Source organism: Podarcis vaucheri (assembly GCF_965113315.1).
Source record: "Podarcis vaucheri genome assembly, chromosome: 2".
NCBI classification, from domain to species: domain Eukaryota; kingdom Metazoa; phylum Chordata; class Lepidosauria; order Squamata; family Lacertidae; genus Podarcis; species Podarcis vaucheri.
The window spans coordinates 115,370,510-115,384,609 of NC_138760.1; the positions used below are offsets into that span (position 1 = coordinate 115,370,510).

At 46.5% G+C, this 14,100-nt stretch overlaps 1 protein-coding gene and 1 long non-coding RNA gene across 3 annotated transcripts in view; one reads left to right on the top strand and one right to left on the bottom strand.

Annotated features, from left to right (window-relative positions):
* Nucleotides 1–14,100, top strand: part of LOC309525018 (uncharacterized protein) — a 210,404-nt gene that overhangs the window by 133,096 nt on the left and 63,208 nt on the right. The window lies entirely within an intron of this gene.
* Nucleotides 1–14,100, bottom strand: part of LOC309525506 — a 138,792-nt gene that overhangs the window by 110,711 nt on the left and 13,981 nt on the right. The gene's annotated exons all lie outside the window — the stretch shown is intronic.

Consider the following 14,100-nt stretch of genomic DNA (forward strand, 5'->3'; position numbering starts at 1 on the left):
TAGTAGTAGTAGTAGTTATTATATTTCACATTTTTCACATTGTTTTATTGATTTAATATGCTGTGAACCGCTTTGAGGTTTTTCTTGAACATATAAAGTGGAATGGAAATTAAATTTAAAAAGTATAGAGCAGGGATATCCAACATAGGGTTGCTCAGATGTTGGGAAACAACTCCCATAAGGCTCAGCCCGTACGGCCAAGATTGATGGGGGTTGTAGTTCAAAAGCTCAAGGGTGGAAAATCTCATGTTTCTTACAACTTTTCATTATGAATAATTATAGGTAAAACTTTTGTTGATACAAAGCTCATTTTTAGCTTCCAGGAGCTTCTGCTTTATAAACAAACCCAAATATATTGAAACACTTTACTTTAAAACCAAATTTTAGAACAGAGGCAAACATAACTTTTTTTAAAAAAAAAAAAAATCTTTTCACTTTACAAACCATAATTTTCTCAATCCAAGATTTGCTTTTCATATGTATGAAAATACTTTGTTAACAAAGAGATACCAAAATGATGATAAAAAATCTGCAATGAAACATTATCAGCATTTAAAATGAAATGCCAGTGGGATGTTCAAAGCATTGAGTTACAAATTAAGGCAAAGATCATCCATTGCTAGGTAGTCCAGGAGACTTTCCGTATTTTTCGCCCCATAGGGCGCACCTATGGCGGACCACAGCCCCCAGAACAGGCTGCTACCCGCAAGCCTAGGGAGCCGGCGTGACTTCGTGCCGGGCTCCCGAGGGTTACGGAGAGCTGCCCGAAGCCCGGGGTGCGCTGTTCAGGATGCAGACAGCTCTCCACAATCCTAGAATCAACCCCTGGCCCCCACAGCCCGCTTTTGCCTGTAAGTAGACTTGATTCAAAGATCACATAAATCATCATGATTTTTTCCTCATTGATTCTGATGGGCAGGGCGAGTTAAGTCACTGCATGGAGGTATATATGAGTCGGAGTGGCAGGTGATCCACTGCCAGACCGCCATCTTGACAAGAATCTTTCTCAAGGCCTTGTCTGCAAGAGGACGGGCAATGAATTCTGATTGCTTGGAACAGAAATGTATTTGGGAGACACCGCTGAAGAGAAAAAGGGAAAACACTCACAGCCCACTCCACAAATTATCCAGGCTGCTGTGTGGCAGAAATGCATTTTCCCACCTTCCTTTGAAACAGCCTTGCCCTACAATGCTGTGTCACAAGCTGCCCTTGGGAATGGTCCCACATCTCAGAAGGCAGGCAGTGGGGACGAGTGCTGTGTTGCCCTGGGAGGAACACAATGGCACTGGAGGCTGCTGAGCAAAATGGCCCCTGTGGGCTCCATTGTGTTCCCACTTACCTCCTGATTGCTTGCCTTCTCCCTCGAGCGCCACATCCACACCACATTTAAATCACTCTAGTACTCCTTCAGTCAGTCATGGCTTCCCCCAAAGCATTCTGGGAGCTGTAGTTTGCTGAGAGGAGACTCCCTGTTCCCCTCTCAGAGATATAATACGTAGAGTGGCTTCACTATCTATTCCTTGTCACAGAGAACTTGGTGAATTGTAACTCTGAGGGAAATAAGGGTTTTAAGGGTTGCCATGGTTAAAGACTTGATTAAAGACTCTTCTCTTCTCCCCCCACCTCCCGGCAATATAGCTTCTATAGTTTCTATAGCCTACATATGGTAGAGATATTTAAAATGAGAGTCCTCATAAGGACTCTTTTTTGCTCTTCAAAATATGGCAACCACACCTAACAGCTCCAAGCAACCTTAACAAACTACAGCTCCCAGAATTCTTTGGGGGAAGCCATGAATGTTTAAAGTGGTATACAGTGGTACCACTTGCCCCCTTGACCCGCGCCCGTCCTGGCTGATTAGAGCATGTCTAGATGAGGTGCGGGTCCCCCTGGATGAGATCATTAATCAGTCCCTTGGTACGTGGACTTTCCCAGGGGAGTTGAAGGAAGTAGTGGTGCATCTATTCTTAAAGAAAACATCTCTAGATCCTTCAGATCTATCCAATTACCGCCCAGTATCGAATCTTCCATACCTGTGTAAGGTAATTGAGAGAGCAGTTGCCGAACAGCTTGGTAGGTTTCTGGATGAAACATAGGCTCTGGGCCCATTTCAGTCCGTCTTTCACCCTGGTTACAGGACCGAGACGGCTTTGGTTGTCCTAACAGATTATCTCCATAGACAGCTGGATTGAGGCGGGTCTGGACTGCTGATTCTCTTACATCTGTCAGCAGCCTTCACGAACCTTTGGACCACCGCCTTGCCGACGTAGGGATTCAGAGCACAGTCCGACAATGGCTGCTCTCCTTTATCTCAGGTCAGGGACAGAGGGTGGTGCTAGGGAGGGAGTTGTCACTGCGGTACTCCTTGGTGTGTGGAGTCCCACAGGGTGGAATCCTTTCCCTGATGCTTTTTAATATCTTTTATGTGCCCCCTTGCCCAGATTGTCTGGAGCTTTGGGCTGGATTGTCATCAATATGCTTTTGACAGCCAGCTTTATCTGTTGATGGACGGCCGCCCTGACTTGGCCCCGGACACACTGACTAGATGCTTGGAAGCTGTGGCTGGATGGCTGCGTGGGAGGCGTTTGAAGTTAAATCCTTCGAAGACAGAGGTCTTCTGGCTGGGTCGGGACAACATAGGGTGGGGTCCCAACTCCCATCTCTTGCAGGGGCTCAATTAGTGCCAGCACCTTCTCTCAAGAGCTTGGGTGTAACCTTTGACGCCTCCCTTTCCATAGAGGTGCAGGTTAAAACCACAGCAAAGGTATCATTTTTCCATCTCCGTCGTATTAAGCAGTTGGTCCCTTACCTTTCTCGCCCTGATCTGGCCACAGTGATCCATGCAACGGTCACCCAGTGGAGTACAGGGTCAGGTTTAAGGTGCTGGTTGCAGCCACAGCAAAGGTGGCGTTTTTCCATCTGCACCGTATTAAAGCAGTTGGTCCCTTACCTTTCTCGCCCTGATCTGGCCACAGTGATCCATGCAACGGTCCCCTCCAGGCTTGATTATTGTAACTCGCTCTATGTGGGGCTGCCCTTGAGGCTGACTCAGAAACTCTAGCGGGTGCAGAATGCCGCGGCAAGACTCCAGTGCTTTACCAACTGCACTGGCTCCCAGTGGAGTACAGGATCAGGTTTAAGGTGCTGGTTTTGACCTTTAAAGCCCTATGCGGCCTAGGACCCACTTACCTATGGGACCGCCTCTCCTGGTATGCCCTGCGGAGGACCTTAAGTTCCGCAAATGACAACATTTTGGAGGTCCTGGGTCTCAAGGTGGTTAGGTTGGTCTCAACTAGGGCCAGGGCCTTTTCAGTACTGGCCCCAACTTGGTGGGACGCTCTGCCAAAAGAGACTAGGGCCCTGCGGGACTTGACATCTTTCTGCAGGGCCTGCAAGACAGAGCTGTTCCACCTGGCCTTTGGTTTGGACTCAGTCTGACCCTTATGTTTCCCTCCCCTTATAGTTTTGATTTATGGGCTACTTTTAAAATGAGGCTGCATTTTAAATTGCATTTTAATCTGTATTTTAAATTGGTTCCCCCCATTATGTTTTACTGCAATTTTACTGGTGTTGCCCGGCTCTGGCCAGGGAGGGCGGGGTATAAATAAAATTTATAATTATTACTATTATTATTTTTATTATCAGACATTAAGAACTTCCTGATCCTGCTTCTCCTGTATGGAGAAGTTTTTATGTTTGATGCTTCATTGGTTTTTAAAAAATATTCTGTTGGTAGCTCCCCTAGTGGCTGGGGAAACCCAGCCAGATGAGCAGGTATAAATAAGGTTGTTGTTACAATATTATTATTCTTATGCTTAATTGAATAGCAGTTCCCGGAAGCCGCCGGAGAGGAGAGATGCTCTTATGCTCCCATCCTCCTTGCAGGCTTCGCCACCGAGAGGAGACAGTGCTGAGATTCCTGCATTGCAGGGGGTTGGACTAGATGACTCTCAGGGTCCCCTTCCATCTCTACGATTCTATGATTCTAACAGGGTGCGGGACTAGATGGGCTTGATCAAACTACAGGGCTCTTCGTGCGGAGGGGTATGTGAGTGAGTGAGAAAGAGCGTACCTTCAGAGAGAGAGGTAGGGGTGTGTGTGTGTGTGTGTGTGTGTGTGTGTGTGTCTGAGAGAGAGAGAGAGAGAGAGGGAGAGAGAAAACCTTCAGGGAGAGGCCATGTCTCTTATTTGCAACCAGGATGAAGGAGCTGCAATACCCCCACACTTGACCCACCGCTTCCCTGCCTGCTCTCTCTCCATCCCAAACCCCAATTATGGGTATTGCATTGCATGCGCCCCCAAGCTTGCTGCATCCCGAGGCGCTTTGCACTCACGGGATTCCTTGCAGGACAAGGACAGTGCACGACAGAAGAGGGGGCGGGTCAGCTGTTCTAATTAAGCCGCGCCCCCTTTCCCAAGTCAGTATCGAGCAGCAGCACCCTCCCCTCTAGTAGAGTGCACTCTCTGCCTTTAATCTTTAAAGGCAACGAGCCTCTGTTCCCTGTACTCGAAGCCCAGAGTCCCTCCCTCCTCTCCCCATTGGCTGGGTCCTGCAAGGTTTTTTCCCTGACAATTATCCCCCGGAGATATCCTGCCTCCCAGGCGGGGGCTCCCATTCCTGCCCGGCTGCCCAGGGTCGCTGCCACCATCGCCAGGATTTCGGGTGAGTGCAAAGCCAGCTGCGGGGAAGGCGGGAAGGGGCTTTGCAAGGGGGTCCAGGATGAGAAGCCCCGGGACGGGAAGAAGAGAAGGGAGGAAAGGGAGCTGTTTCTCTTAATTGGGCCTTGAAGGGGGAGGGGTCCGTTGTGGAAAGAGAAGCTTCCTCCTGCCCGGATCTGGTGCAAAGGGAGTTGCAGGGAAGGAGGCGGGAAAGGGCAGAGGGTTGGGCATTGCTGGGCAGGCTCGCAATAAAATAGTAAAACTAATAAATATAATAATAATGCCAATTATTATTTTCTGGGTTTCACCAGCCCATTTTCTGGGTTTCCCCAGCCACTCTGGGCGGCTTCCAACAAAATAAGAAACACCAAAAACATCCAAACATCCAAGTCTTCCGTTTTGTAGAGGAGATGGGGACATGGATTGCTGGATGGCAGAGGGAGAAAGAGGAAAAGATGGGGAGGAAAACAAAGGCAGGGGGGCCAGGCAGGAAGAAGGAAGGGGTGAGGCCTTCTCCAAAGAGCTCTTTGTTCCTTGCACTCCTTGCATAAAGTAGTGGGGGCAGGGCCGGACTGAGGTTTGATGAGGCCCTAAGCTACTGGAGGTAATGGAGCCCTTTATAGGTCCAGCTATCCTTTGTCAACAACAAATGGTTGCTGTTTTTGTGTTGAATATAGGCTGCATGGTAATTTATGGACCTAATCGGTATCTTAAAAAATACAGTTGAGAAATATATTAATAATGAAATACAATTACGAAGTATATTAATAGTGAAATAATTATTAAGCTCTAACTTAAAATGATTTTGTTAGTCATAAGAAACTTAATAATGCAAACACATTGGCATATGGCAGTAACAAAAGTTCCTTTAGAAACACAGTTTACAAAGAATCATGATCTAGTCCTAGAAACTTGCTATAACTTGAAATTATAATAGGTGTAAATATACAGTGCAGACAACTACTAATAACAAATAGCTTTATTAATATGAAATTAATTGTTATAGTCTGTACAATGCAATTGTAGTTAATACAATGCATTTTTAGATATAAGTATCAATATTACCATAATAGTCCACATACTTCATTGGGACAGCAGACCTTTGTACCCTGTTACACTTAGTGAGTGTAAAAGACAGTATTTCTAGTTATATGTCGCATTACAAATAATAGCAATACTATACACACCTGTACGTAAAAAGTATTTTACAGGACTAATTGTATTACTGCATCTACCCAATACCCATTCAGTTGTATAATTTTATCATGATTCATTGTGTACTGTGTATACAAACAGTACACAAACATGATCTAAATTAGGAAAAAGGTAAAAGGCGGATCTACACGGATCCTCGTGAATTCATATGATTTTTTCATTCAAATTAAATAAAACCACCATGATACTGTAGACCATGTCTTACTCTGTAGACAGCATCAAAAAAATCATGCATCCACTATTTCGTGGGGCCGCAGGGGTGCAAAAACATGGTTAAAAAACACGGATCCTCATGGATCCTCATGCTTTTTGCATTGGGCCAACCCAAACTCACTGTCAAATCACATATCATGGCCAGGGGCACAGCTTGCACCACAAAAAACTCGGATCCACGCCTGCCTGGCCGTAACGTGGCCCAAAAATGTAGTTTTGAAGCACGGATCCTCATGGATCTTCACGCTTTTTGCATTGGGCCACCCCAAAATCACTGTCAAATCACACATCAAGGCCAGGGGCACAGCCTGCACCACAAAAAAACTCAAATCCACCATCATCTGGCAACGGCATGGTCCAAAAACGTGGTTTTGAAGGTCGGATCCTCAAGGATCCTAACGCTTTTTGCATTGGGCCACACCAAATTCATTGTCAAATCACACATCCTGTCCAGGGATACAACTTGCACCACAAAAAACTAGGATCCGCAGCTTTCTGGTCATAACACGCCCCAAAAACGTGGTTTTGAAGCACGGATCCTCATGGATCCTCACACTTTTTGCATTGGGCCAACCCAAACGCACCATTAAATCAAACATCATAGCCAGGGGCACAGTCTGCACCACAAAAATCACGGATCCACGGCTTCCCAGTCATACCGTGGCCCAAAAACGTGGTTTTGAAGCACGGATTCTCATGGATCCTCACACTTTTTGCACTAGATCAGCCCAAAGTCACTGTCAAATCACACATCATACCCCGGGGCACAGCCTGCACCACAAAAAAACTCAGATCCACGGCTTCCTGGCCACACCATGGCCCAAAAACGTGGTTTTGAAGCACAGATCCTCATGGATCCTCACACTTTTTGCACTAGATCAGCCCAAATTTACCGTCAAATCACACATCATGGCTAGGGGCACAGCCTGCACCATAAAAAACTAGGATCCATGTCTTCCTGGTCATACCACAGCTCAAAAATGTGGTTTTGAAGCACGGATCCTCATGGATCCTAACGCTTTTCGCCTTGGGCCAGCCTAAACTCACCATCAAATCACACATCAATTTACAGGGGCACAGCCTGCACAACAAAAAACTCAGATCCACGGCTTCCTGGCAACACCGTGGACCAAAAACGTGGTTTTGAAGCACGGATCCTCATGGATCCTCACACTTTTCGCATTGGGCCAACCCAAACGCACCGTTAAATCACACATCATAGCCAGGGGCACAGTCTGCACCACAAAAATCACGGATCCATGGCTGCCTGGCCACTCCGTGGCCCAAAAACGTGGTTTTGAAACACGGATCCTCATGGATCCTCACGTTTTTCTCTTTGGGCCAACACAAACTCACCCTCAGATCACACGTCATAGCCAAGGGCACAGCCTGCACCACAAAAATCTTGAGTTGCACTACAAAAATCACAAAAATGCCCTTACCTGCACTGTTAATGTCACCACTGCAATATTATTATTAGAGCCGATAGGAGAATATATGACTACCGTATTTTTCGCTCTATAGGACACATTTTTTACCCTCCAAAAATTAAGGGGAAATGTGTGTGCGTCCTATGGAGTGAATGCAGGCTCCTTGGCTTCAGCGATAGCAACACGAAGCCTCCGAAGCGCAGAGGGAGCGCTCCCTCCGCACTCCAGAGGCTATGCGTTGTCTTCGCAGAAGCCTGGAGAGCGAGAGGGGTCGGTGCGCACCGACCCCTCTCGCTATCCAGGCTTCGGGGATAGCTGCCTGAAGCCTTTGGAGCGCAGCGCAAGTTCCCGTTGCACTCCGAAGGCTTGCGGAGAGCCGCCTGAAGCTTGGAGAACGAGAGGGGTCGGTGCACACCGATCCCTCTTGCTCGCCAGGCTTTGCTTCGCTGGAGAGGCACTGCACAATTTTTTCTCTCTGCGCAGCGCCCCTTCAGTGAAGCTGGAGGAGAAAGGGAAGGGGCTCCATTTCTCATCCCGCTTCGCTGAAGGGGCGCTGAGCGGAGAGGGGGAGAATTTTTTCCTCCTGTTCTCCCCCTCCTATGGTTCGGTGCGTCCTATGGTCCGGTGCGTCCTATAGAGCGAAAAGTACGGTATATATTGTACCAAGATATGGTTCATCTTCAAGAACAGATCAAATACATGCCAAAGTATTAAAGAGAAGACAAAATATGAAACTGCTTACATACTGTCAACTAATATCCAGATTCAAGAAAGACTGTATGGCAAACATTTAAATCAGTGAAAATACAGAATTTGAGTCCATCATAACAGAGTTCTACCTTTTGGGTAAAATTTATAAACTATTACTCAAATATGACACCAAGCCCGAACAAGCAAAACCTTATATGACAAAATGGATGCAAAAATTTTAAGAGCAGTTCACAGTGGAACAATGCGAACAATTATGAATAAAGGGAAAAAAAATTACTGCAAGTTAAGCCCTAAAACAAAATTGGTACAGTGGAACCTCAGGTTGCAGACATAACCCGTGACTGAGGCACGTTTGCAACCCACAGCGTTCGCATCCTGAAGCGCCACATCTGCACAGGCACCGGTGCAATTTGGCGCTTCTGCGCATATGAAAGCGGCGAAACCCGGAAGTAACCCGTCCCGGTACTTCCAGGATTCCCGTGGTCTGCAACCCAAAAACACGTAACCTGAAGCGGCCATAACATGAGGTAAGACTGTACAAAAATGTTCTTTCTATGGTATATAACTTTGAAAAATATACAGAAGATGAATAATGCAATGAATGGACATTGCTGGAAATGTGATAGACCTTAAGGAATCTTCTTCCATTTATGGTGGACCTGTGAAAAGACCAAATAGTTTTGGAGGAAAGTTCATTTCGAAATGAAAAAATGTAAAAAAACCCCACACCTAAATTTGCATTGGACCCCAAAACTGTGCTGTTGGGAATGACTCCTTCAGCACCTGTATTGTGAAATCATCAGACGAACTATTTAGTTATATGACCACAGCAGTCAGAGTGGTGTTGGCCAACATATGGAAATCTGACATATGTCCTGAAATAGATGCATGGAAAGAGAAACTATCAGAATATGCAGTAATGGCAAAACTCGAGAATTTAGTAAATAATTGACTCATCTTTATAATTTGTATACAACTTAACAGAACTGTAACAAAATGAACATCTGTAAGGATTTGTATAATAGACCTTAGTTACAAAAATATTTCCTGTTTAAAAATAGAAGCTTTGTGTGTATATGATAAAGAAAGAAATATATAGTAGAAGAAATCTTGTCTGTCTGATCTAGAAATGAAATCATATTTTAAAATAATTCTTGCTTTAGATTTTTATAATCATATATGGTATTTCTCCAATAGCAAACTACCTAGAACTGGAAATAATATTTAGTACACTAACCTTTGGTTAACTCTTGATAAATGTCAGCTTGCTGAGTTATTTTGTACGATTGTGATTCAATGTTATATTTGCGCTCAACAAGGGAAACCCACATGACCTGAAGGCGTTGCTGTGCAATGCTAGGTCAATGATTCATAAGACCACTGCCATCCATGACTTGATCGTGGATGGAGGACTTGACCTGGCATGTGTAACAGAGACTTGGTTGGATGAAGCAGATGGTCCTGTCCTAGCTGCTGCTTGTCCACCAGGTTTCTCTTACACACAGCAACGCAGGTCATGTGGTCGGGGGGGGGGTTGCATTGATTTTTAGGAAGTCACTAGCTTGCATTATGTGTCCTACTGGGAAGACCCAGTTCTCTGAGTGCATGTTCTGGAAGCTGGGCAATAGGGGCAGTACAGGATTACTTTTGGTGTACTGACCTCCCCGCTGCACCAATGATTCCCTGCCCGAGCTGCTTCAGGTCATGGCGGATGTTCTCCTGGAGATACCTGGTTTGGTTGTCCTAGGGGATTTTAACATCCATGCCAACATGACCTTACAAGGGGCTGCTTGGGACTTCGTGGAAAGCATGGCCTCCATGGGGCTGTCCCTGAATAAGTTTGGCCCAACTCATAGTCATGGACATGCCTTAGACCTACTGTTCACCTCTAGTGACGTGGGTGATATGACACTAGGTAAAAGTAAAACAAAAGAAGTGCCATGGTCAGATCACTTCCTGGTGCAACTGGACTTCTCTGTGACCCTTCTCCTCTGCAGGGAGGTGGGACCAATTCGGATGGTCCGCCCCCACCACATAATGAATCCAAATGGTTTCCAGAGAGTGGTAGGGCATGCTTTATCCCATGTTGATGGCCTTTCCGCTGATTTCCCTGGTGGCCCGCTGAAATGCGGAGTTAACCAGGGCTATCGGCTGTCTGGCTCCGAAGCGCCCTCTCCGATTGCATAGAGCCCAGACAGCCCCGTGGTTTTCTTTGGAGCTGAGGGTGAGGAAACAAACGCTGAGACGGCTAGAGTGCCGGTGGCAGAAAACTCATTCTGAATTGGACCGGACACAGGTTAGAGCTCAATGTCGAGCCTACCAAGTGGTGATAGCGACGGCGAAGAAGACTTTCTTCACCGCCTCTATTGCATCTGCAGAAAATAGTAGCAGGAGACTATTTCAGGTGGTTTGCAATTTAATGGAACCACCTTTACCACTGGGGCCTTGTAAAGACCCCAAGATCTCCTGCAACGATTTTTCAAATTTTTATGCAGATAAAGTTGCTCATATTCGGAAGGAGGTAGACACCACCGTGGGAGCAGGGTCGGGGCGAGAGAGTGCTAGAGCCCTGTCTGGTCAAGTTGCATGGAATCAATTTCAATCCGTTACCCCCGAGAATGTGGACAGGCTGCTTGGATGTGTGAAACCAACCACCTGTCTCCTTGATCCTTGCCCATCCTGGCTAATAAAAGCAAGTCAGGAAGTGCTGGGCAATGGGCTCTGTGGGGTGGGGAATGCTTCCCTCTGTGAGGGGGCATTCCCAGACCTGCTGAAAGAGGCGGTCATTAAACCACTTCTTAAAAAAACATCTTCAGACCCGGCCAGTATGGCCAACTATCGCCCAGCCTCAAATCTTCCATTCTTGGGCAAGGTGATTGAGCGGGTGGTTGCTGAACAACTCCACGCATGCCTGGAGGATGCGGACAATTTGGATCCCTTCCAATTGGGATTCAGGTGTCATCATGGGACTGAAACTGCCTTGGTCGCGCTGGTTGATGAACTCTGGTGGGCTAGGGACAAAGGTGAGAGCTGTTTCCTAGTTCTGCTGGATCTCTCAGCGGCTTTTGATACAATCGATCATAACATCCTTCTGGACCGTCTAGAGGAGCTGGGAGCTGAGGGCACTGTTATACAGTGGTTTCGCTCCTTCCTCCTGGACTGTGTCCAGAAAGTGGGGGGGGGGATGAGTGTTCAGACTTACTTGTGGGGTGCCTCGGGGTTCCGTCCTCCCCTCCATGCTTTTGAATATCTACATGAAGCTGCTGGGAAAGATCATCAGGGGGTTTGGGCTTGGTGTCCATCAATATGCGGATGATACCCAGCTCTACCTCTCTTTCAACTCAGAACCAGTGAAGGCGGTGAAGGTCCTGTGTGAGTGCTTGGAGGCGGTTGGAGGATGGATGGCAGCTAATGGACTGAGGTTGAATCCTGACAATATGGAAGTTCTGTTTTTGGGGGACGGGGTGGGCTGGTGTGAAGGACTCCCTGGTCCTGAATGGGGTAACTGTGCCCCTGAAGGACCAGGTGCGCAGCCTGGGAGTCATTTTGGACTCACAGCTGTCCATGGACGTACAGGTCAATTCTGTAACGAGGGCAGCTGTCTACCAGCTCCATCTGGTACGCAGGCTGAGACCCTACCTGCCTGGAGACTGTCTTACTAGAGTGGTGCATGCTCTTGTTATCTCCCACTTGGACTACTGCAATGTGCTCTACGTGGGGCTACCTTTGAAGGTGACCTGGAAACTACAACTAATCCAGAACGTGGCAGCTAGTCTGGTGACTGGGAGTGGCCACCAAGACCATATAGCACATGTCCTGAAAGACTTACATTGGCTCCCAGTACATTTCCGAGCACAATTCAAAGTTTTGGTGCTGACATTTAAAGCCCTAAATGGCCTTGGCCCAGTAGACCTGAATGAGTGTCTCCACTCCCATCATTCTGCCCAGACACTGATGTCCAGCACCAAGGGCCTTCTGGCGGTTCCCTCACTGCGAGAAGCAAAGCAACAAGGAACCAGGCAGAGGGCCTTCTTGGTAGTGGCGCCCGCCCTGTGGAATGTCCTCCCATTAGATGTCACAAGAGATAAAGAACTACCTGACATTTAGAAGGCATCTGACGGCAGCCCTGTTTAGGGACGTTTTTAATGTGTGACTTTTTAATGTAGTTTTATTTCATTTTTTTGGAAGCCACCCAGAGTGGCTGGGGAAACCCAGGCAGATGGGCAGGGTACAAATATAGTAGTAGTAGTAGTAGTACTTCTTTGTAGGATTTGATAATCTTTATAGGTTTTTTAAATTTATAATCTATCTATCAATCTGTCTATCCCCTCCCCCTTTTCCCTTTCTGTACTTCCCTAGCCTTATAAAATTGAATATATATATATATATTTAAAATTTATGGCTCCACAGTTTTCTGGGTCGCCCCATATTCATTACCCAACCACCTATGCTGCTCATGGCCAGATCACTTTGGGGCACTGCCATGCTGTAAAAAGATTCTCATGAAGCACAGATCCCCATGGATCCTTAGGTTTTTTATGTTTGGTCACCCTGAAATCACTATCAAATCACACTTGATGTGTATGACCACAGAAAACCACTGTGAAGAACAGCACCTGGAAATTTTTGATGCTGCTAAACCTCAAGAATATCCAAGGCAGAGATTGTGATGATCTTACCTGTGAATGTAAATTATCAAACCAACTAGATGGAGACCACCAAAGTAACCATGAAAAGCAATCACCTGTCTTGCGTCAATTCAGCTACAAATGGTTTTGGGACAAAAGTTGGTTGCTTGGGGGGGGTAATTATAAATGGAGGTTTAACTGCAAGTTTTCTTGCCAACAGATTTTGTCAGTGCAAACTTTGAAATAGGGTGTTTCCAACGTGGTGCCCATGGGCATCATGGTGCCTGCTGACAGCTTTCCTGGAGTCCACCACGTGTTTTTAGAAAAAGAACAGGATTAGTGGTGAATTGTGCCCAGCATGACTTCAGATTGTTCATAGTACATTTGATTGACTGCAGGGGCATACGAAGGGGCAGCGGGGTGATGGTGCCCCGGGTGCCATGCTGGGGGGAGAGTGACAGTACGGTCGCTGTACTGGCTGCCGCTTGTGCGGCAACTGTACAGGCAGCCCCTCTCGCAGCCCCTCATGCAAACTTGACTATCCACACAGGGACCATCTATTTTTGTTTTTTTCTGATACTGGATTTTAAGTTACAGTTACATCTTTTAAAACAGCTGTCAGTATATCACACTGTATTCCACTACCCTTCCAAAGGAACACGTGGCTCTCCCCACATAGCGGGTTAGGTTGAGACTGCTGATCCAAAGTGATCAGTAATTTTTACGGTAATTACAATCCTGCTTTCCCTTGTACCAGCTTACCTTGACTTCAGTAAGTTCTTTGAAAAGGTCCCCCATGATATTATTGCAAAAAAACTAGTAAAATGTGGGCTAGACAAAGCTACTGTTAGGTGGATTTGTAATTGGTTGATGGGCTGAACCCAAAGAGTGCTCATCAGTGGCTCAAATTCATCCTGGAAAACAATGACTATTGGGGTTCCACAAGGTTCTGTCCTGGGCCTGGTGCTATTCAATATTTTTATAAATGATTTGGATGATGGAATAGAGGGTGTGCTAATCAAATTTGCAAATGACTGCAAACTGGGAGTTGTTGCTAATACACCGGAGGGCAGGGTCAGAATTCAAAATGACCTGAATAGCCTAGAGACCTGGGCCAAAACCAACAATATGGAGTTCAATAGGGAGAAATGTAAGGTACTACACCTGGATAGAAAAAATGAAATGCACAGGTGGGGGACACTTGGCTTGACAACGGTACCTGTGAAAGGGATCTGGGAGTCTTG